The following is a 7,732-nucleotide window of genomic DNA, read 5'->3' as shown; positions in this document are numbered from 1 at the left end:
ACCTAAAACTATACAACGTTCTATGCCAGTCTTATCTCAATTCTTTTATTTTTAAATTAAAAACAAAGTCAGAGAGAGCATCAGGTTTGAAAATGAGCAGCTGACATACTTCACTTAGTATGATAATCTCTAGATCCCATCCATGTAGCTTCAGGTGGCATGATTTCATTCTTTTTTATGGCTGAGAAATACAGAGAAAGACAAATATCATAGGATATCACTTATACATGGAATCTAAACACAGGAACTTATTTACAAAACAGAACAGACTCACAGACTTATGAAACAAACTTATGGTTACCAAGGGGAAAAGGTGAGCAGGGGGGATAAATTAGGAGATTGGGATATACATACTACTATAGGTAAAATAAAGGACATACTATATAGCACAGGGAACTCTATTCAATTAATAACCCAAATGGGAAAAGAATCGGAAAAAGAATAGATATATGTATAACTGAATCACTTTGCTGTATGCATAAAACTAACGTAACATTTACCGTAAAGTAACTAACGTAAGTCAACTATACTCCATTATGACCCTTAGCGGTGGATCACTCAGCTTGTGGGTCGCTGAAGAACGCAGCTAGCTGTAAGAGTTAATGTGAACTGCAGGACACATTGATCCTTGACACTTCAAACACACTTTCGTCCCCCATTATAAAATCTTTTTCTTAGTTTTTAAATTTTTAAACATTTTTAATAAAAAATTTTTTAAATAAAGAAAGTGAGCAGTTGTAAAGAACATGCCACAGGTCACAATCCAGAGGGCGGGCTGGGACTCGAGTCAGTTACAATCAAGAGCTGTGGAGGATGGGATGGTGCTAGAAGACTGTGGGGTTGGGACCCTGTTGTGTGTTTTCGGGATCAGCAGTGTCTATCCAATTCCTTGGGCTTCCAAGACCACACATGGTGGATCCCAGGACCCATCACCTCGCTGCACAGGCTTACCAGCTAGTGGTGGGACAGGTCACTTTATATCACTTTATACTAATGATCCAACGGTATAGGAGGATCCACAGGGCACAGGCCCTGAGGTTAAGGCCCCCTGGGCTCAGATTTCCTCCCTGTCGTTTGCTGGCTATGGGCCAGTCAGGTCCTTTCACGCAACTCCACCTCTGTCCTCTGATGTGTAAAATGAGAGTGGTTAAGAATCCGCCTGCCAACGCAAAGGACACGCGTTCAATCCTTGGTCCAGAAAGATTCCACATGCCTCGAGGTAACTGAGCGTAGTACCACATCTACTGAGGCCCAGGCTCTCTAGAACCCAAGCTCTGCAGCAAGAGACGTCACCACAATGAGAAGCCTGACTACCACAACCATAGAGAAGCCTCTACTCACTGCAACCAGGGAAAACCCACGTGTAGCACAAAGACCCGGTGCAGCCAAAAATCAATCAATTAACTAATTTTAATTTTAAAATTAATTAATTTTTAAAAGAGGTTTCCCAGGTGGCTCAATGGTAAAGAATCCACCAGCCAATGCAGGAAACTTGGGCTCAATCCCTGAGTTGGGAAGATCCCCTGGAAAAAGAAATGGCAACCCACCCCAGTATTCTTGCCTGCAAAATCCCATGGACAGTGGATCCTGGAGGGCTACAGTCCATGGGGTTGCAAAGAGTTGGACACAACTGAGCTTGCACACACACATACACACAATATTGTGTTGTGTTGATGTACAACAGAAACATGGAGGATGGGAGGGGAGGTTAATAAGCTCATCCCATCCCAGCCGACCTGCTTTAGCTAGTGAACCCTCATTCACACTGCACCCCTAGGCAGCTAAGAGGCCCCAGAGGTGCTCTTGGCTGGGATGGTGGCAAGAAGCCTCTTCTTCACTTCTCAGTTAGGTTCACGACTCTCCAAGCTCTAATTTACCCACCCATGGCTAGAGGCTGGACCAGCTTGTAACAGATTTGTTCACGGAGCAGAGTCATCTGGCAGAGCATCTGCAGGCTGACCCGAGCACAGCGAGTGTGTCTGAGTCTCTGCACTCAGCCTGCAGCCCGGCAGACGGGTTAGCAGAGAGGGAGCGCCCGTGAGAAAGCCTGATGACCCCACGTGCCCGGGGACCACTGAAGCGTTGTGCTTGGACTCTTTGTGCGTACGACCCTTTTCACACATTGCTTCGGATTACAACGCGACAGGAGCAAGATTTATTAGCAGGTGAAGTTTCTCCACCTCCCCATTCGCTGCCTCTCTCCCTCATCCTGCTAAAAAAGGAATTTATGGGGAAAAAAAAAATCCTGGGCCTCCCTGGTGGCTCCGTAGTAAAGAATCTGTCTACCAACGCAGGAGACACAAGTTTGATCCCTGATCAGGGAGGATCCCACATGCCGTGGGGCAACTAAAACCGTGGGCCACAAATATTGAGCCTGTGCTCTAGAGCCCGGGAGCTGCAACTGCAGAGCCTACGCGCTGCAACTACTGAAGCCCGTGTGCCCTGAAGCCTATGATCTGAAACGAGAGAAGCCACTGTAGTGAGAAGCCGGCGCACCGCAACTAGGGAGTAGCCCCCACTCAGCGAACTAGAGAAAAGCCCGAGCAACCGCAAAGACCCAGCACAGCCCCAAATAAATAGTCATTAAAAAAAAGAAGAAACAACCACCTCTTTGTCAACTGGTTCCAGGACACTCAGTAATGCCAAACGAAAAGGAGCTAAATTGATCTGATCTACACAGTGAAAAGCGGTGAGAAGGAAAAGGGACTGGGGTAGGGGCGGGGATACAAACACCAGGGCTGAGGAGAGAGCTTGGATCTGGCAGGTGCAGGTGCTGGAACCACCGTGGAAAATGAAAACAGGGGCAGGAATGGGAATTGAGAGTGTGTGACTAAAGATTGTATAAATTGGGACCATGCTGACTACCACCTAAGCAGCTGGATTCTACAAAGTCTGTAGCTCCTACCCAGTCACATGAACCCCTGCTGCCGCCTCCACCGGATGGTTGTTAGTGTCATCGACAGAGTCTCACACTGCAGCGAGTGGGCTCCAGCCCAACTGTAACCAAGCCTCAGCGGCTTCACCTCTGAGGGCGGCCAGGTCAGGATGGTGTGTCCCCATGACAGTTTAATGGCAGGGTTCACAACTTCCCTGACAACTTGTACATATCTACTGCAGCACAGGAAGCGCCGGGAAGACAAAACCGCCCGCTCCATCCATCTCTCCCAAAAGGAGCCTACGGACAGCTTGTTGGTTGTTGTTCTGTCGCTAAGTCAGATCTGATAGTGAAGGATAGGGAAGCCCGGCGTGCTGCAGTTCATGAGGTCGCAAAAAGTCGGACAGGGACTCCTTACTACTACTACTACTACTACTAAGTCACTTCAGTCGAGTCCGACTCTGTGCGACCCCAGAGACGGCAGCCCACCAGGCTCTGCCATCCCTGGGATTCTCCAGGCAAGAACACTGGAGTGGGTTGCCATTTCCTTCTCCAGTGCATGAAAGTGAAAAGTAAAAGTGAAGTCACTCAGTTGTGTCTGACTCTTCGCGACCCCATAGACTGAAGCCTACAGGCTCCTCCATCCCTGGGATTTTCCAGGCAAGAGTACTGGAGTGGGTTTCCTTAGGATTGTCAAATAAAAATGAATCCAGGGACTTCCCAGGTGGTCCAGTGGCTAAGACTCCACACTCCCAACTCAAGGGGCCTGGGTTCAATCCCTGGTCAGGGAATTAGATCCCACATGCCACCACCAAGACTCGGTGCAGCCAAATAAATAAATAAATATTAAAAAACAAACAAACAAATCCAGACCTTGTAAGCAAAGACTTATTCAAAAGGATTATTGGAGGGTGGGGTGCACAGTATTGCTTTAGAAGGAGAGGAATCTGTTACAAAAGGGAGAAAATTCTGACCATAAGGTCTTCCAGCATCTCTAGAGTTAGGCAAAAAGAATTTTCCTTTTACAGGAAAACTTAAGCAGGTGAAGCTTCAGACGGAGGGCAAAGAAGCAAATTATCCCCAAATCGCAACCAAGTAGGACCTCTGGGGAACTTTACATCATCCAGATCGGCCTTCAGGATTTGTGAGAAGAAGGACTCCCCGTAAAACCCTGAGGCCTTACTGTCCAGGTGAATTGTTTTTCTTCCCAAGTAAAGGAAAAACACTGGTTAGCTTAACAATTGGCATTAGCAAGAATGCACTGCATAAATCAATTACAGTCAATAATTTACTTTTGGTGGGAATGGATGTTAGGAACATAAAGCTTGGGAAAAACAGGGGTAGAGGGAGAACAGTGTCATTTATTGCTCAGAGGCCCTGGACAAGCCTCCACCCTGAGCCCTTAGGTTTTCTCACCAGTAAAACAGAAGTGCTTTTTTTTTTAAGTTATGCAATATACTTTTTAATTTAATTTATTGGCTGTTTGGGATTTCCCTGGTGGCTCAGATGGTAAAGCGTCTGTCTACAGTGCGGGAGACCCGGGTTTGATCCCTGGGTCGGGAAGATCCCCTGGAGAAGAAAATGGCAATCCACTCCAGTACTATTGCCTGGAAAATCCCATGGACAGAGGAGCCTGGTAGGCTATAGTCCATGGGGTCACAAAGAGTCGGACACAACTGAGCGACTTCACTTCACTTCACTGGGATCTTCGTTGTTGCTCTGGATCTTTGTTATTTTATTTATTGGCTGTTCTTCTAATTGGGGAGAGCGGAAGCTACTCTCTAGTTGCGTGTGTGGGCTTCTCATTGCTGTGGCTTCTCTGGTGCACACGCTCTAGGCACTAAGGCTTCAATAGTTGTGGCTCATGGGCTCAGGAGTTGTGATTCCCAGCTCTAGAGCACAGGCTCAGTAGCTGTGGGACACAGGCTTAGCTGCTCTGAGGCATGTAGGATCTTCCTGGATCAGAGATCAAACCTGTGTCTTCTGCATTGGCAGGCAGATTCTGTACCACTGAGTCACTAGGGAAGCCCCAAAACATAAGTATTATAGGGATTAGCACAAGGAATAATGAGGCCTTGATCCTTGTAATCTTCTACCATGAGCTTTAATGCCCGGAAGCTTCAATGCTTCTTTACATATAGGCTATCGATTCATTTTGGGAAGAGGTTTTGGGGGATCTATTTGAATCTTGATGGAAGCTGCATTATGAATTTCGCCAACATCTGTCAGAGATTTTGCCCATATAGAAGGCAGTAGCTGATTCAATAGGAATAGATGATCATTGTTTGCAGAATCAGCCCTAGCACAGTAGAGAGGGAGCAAATAAAAGATGTCGAAAGGTCATTAAACTAACCTGGTTGATTGCTTTGATGACTACTGTCAAATATTAAAATGATTTCCCCCTTTTGGAAGAAAGAAATTCTGACATAATATTTCTTTAAGAAGCCTCAGTCTAATAAGTGGATGGGGCAGCAGAATTAAGGAGAAAGGAATGTGCAACTCTCAGGGGGCCTAAATGGAAGGGAATAGGTTCAGAGAAAGAAACCCCTGGAGGTTCAGTAGAGATTCCCACTATCTGAACTGTTTTAACGCCCCAACACATGGGCTATTTTATTTTTTTAATATTTATTTATTTGGCTGTGCCAGGTCTTAGCTGAGGCACACTGGATCTTTAGCTGTGGTATGCAAATTCCTAGTTGCAGCATATGGGATCTAGTTCCCTGAACCTCAAAATATTTAGAAAACTGGGATCGCATTTCTCAGAGGCTTTTTTCTCTAAAGGAATAATTCTCAAACAGCCTAAACAGCTCAAATTGCTCAAATAGCCTGCAGCTCAAATAGCCTGAAGGCCTAATACCGGCCAGTTCTGAGGGAAAGGTCTGGCCCCAGAGTAGTCAGGCCCTAAGCTGCTCAACAGAGTTCCAATAGAATAGCCCCTATTCCAAATGAATTGGGCCAAGTTGAACCTGCACAGTTCCAATGAAACAGCCCCTGTTCCCAAGAAAGTGAAAGTGAAAAAGTGAAGTCGCTCAGTCGTGTCCGACTCTTTGCGACCCCATGGACTGCAGCCTACCAGGCTTCTCCATCCATGGGATTCTCCCGGCAAGAGTACTGGAGTGGGTTACCATTTCCTTCTCCAGGGGATCTTCCTGACCCAGGGATCGAACCCTGGTCACCCGCATTGGAGGCAGACGCTTTAACCTCTGAGCCACCAGGGAAGCCCCAGGGAATGGGCCAAAGGTTAGCCAGATCCACTTGGGACAGTCTGATTTCAAAATTAGGCCAAAACTTACATTCAAGAACAAGGCTATTTTGTTAAAGCTATTTTAAGAAACAGCTCCCCAATAAAACCTGGAGAGCTTCAAATTGCAAGGAGCATAGGGCTTCCCTGGTGTCTAGTGGTTGAGACTCTATGCTTCCAACATAGGCGGTACAGGTTTCATCCCCAGTTGGAGAACCAAGAACCCATATGCCGTGCAGCATGGCCAAAAAATATTTTTTTTCCTTTAATTAAAAAAAAAAAAATGCAAGGAGGGCAGAAGCTCAGACCCAAGAGAAAATCTTACCCTCAAATTCCAGGCAGTGAGAAAAGCAGTGAGCACCATCAGGCTCAATATGCGTCCTGCACCCGCTTGCTCCCTGGCCTCAGAGTTCTCAGGGGTCTTGTCTAGATACCTGTACGGGTCACCAAAATGTTGACCTTAAGCAGACTGCCAGCAACGGGAGGAAAAAAGAAAAAAGGCTTTATTTGGGACCAAGAAAAAGCTGTAATTCAGGCTCCACAACCATGGTGAGTCTCGTGCAAGTTCCCAGCAAAAAAACAGGAGAACTCTTTCACAGACAGGAAAGGGAAGTTGAGAGGGGACTACAGCAAGCATATGGCCATTTGTTGGCTGAGCTGTGACTGTCTTTCCATCAGCTGCACTCTTGCAAGCAAGAAAAGGGAGTCTTTCTCCTTCCTGTTGGGCTCTGCTATTGTCACAGGGTGTGAGAGCTCCCCTTCCGGTCCCCTGTCTCTATCTAATTAAGGTTTCTGTTCATTTCTTGGTTTCCCAGATGGCTCAGCAGGTAAAGAATCCGCCTGCAATGCAGGAGTCACAGGAGACTCAGATTTAGTCCCCGTGTCAGGAAGATCCCCTGGAGAGGAAATAGCAACCGACTTCAGTATTCTTGCCTGGAAAATACCATGAGTAGAGGAGCCTGGCGGGCTACAGTCCATACAGTTGCAAAGAGGCAGACACAGCTGAGCATACAGAGCAGAGCTGGCAGTTTAGATGGTAAAGAATCTGCCTGCGATGCAGGAGACCCGGATTTGACCCCTGTGTCAGGAAGATTCCCTGGAGAAGGGAACGGCTACCCACTTTTATACTTCTTGCCTTCTGCGTTTTGTTCTCTCCTTTTCATGACTCCTCAGAGAACCCTTAATAGCTCCCTCCAACCCATGGATGAGCCACTGGGCCATTATTGCAAAAGTCTTTCATGGAGAAAGACCTATTCTTGCTGTCAAAGTTTCCCCAAAGCACAATCACAAGGTAATGGTGTAAAGTTGGTAAGCTTGGGTACCGCCCTAGCGGCCCAGCAGCTAAGACACCACGCTCCCAGTGCAGGGGGCCCAAATGCGATCCCTAGTCAGGGAGCTAGATCCCACATACCACAACTCAGAGCTCACACGCCACAACTAAAGACTCTGCGTACCACAACCAGCATCAAAGATCTCACATGCCACAACCAAGATCTAGGGCAGCCAAATAAATAAGTATATTTTTTTAAATTTCACAGATGATAAATTTCATGTTTTAGTTGTAAATTTTATGTTTTTAGCTCTGTTTCTTCATTTTTTTTAATTACTGGTATTTC

The 7,732-nt window shown here is 46.5% G+C and overlaps 1 pseudogene; it reads left to right on the top strand.

Annotated features, from left to right (window-relative positions):
- The first annotated feature begins 538 nt into the window (after nt 1-538).
- LOC147345016 (5.8S ribosomal RNA) lies at nt 539-683 on the top strand (annotated as a pseudogene).
- The last annotated feature ends 7,049 nt before the right edge of the window (nt 684-7,732 follow it).

Source organism: Bos grunniens, chromosome 25 (assembly GCF_055505025.1).
Source record: "Bos grunniens cultivar Pamir isolate PY7600 chromosome 25, Bosgru_T2T1.0, whole genome shotgun sequence".
NCBI lineage: Eukaryota > Metazoa > Chordata > Mammalia > Artiodactyla > Bovidae > Bos > Bos grunniens.
The sequence above is the reverse complement of the archived record's forward strand: the minus strand, read 5'-3'. Positions and strand labels throughout refer to the sequence as shown.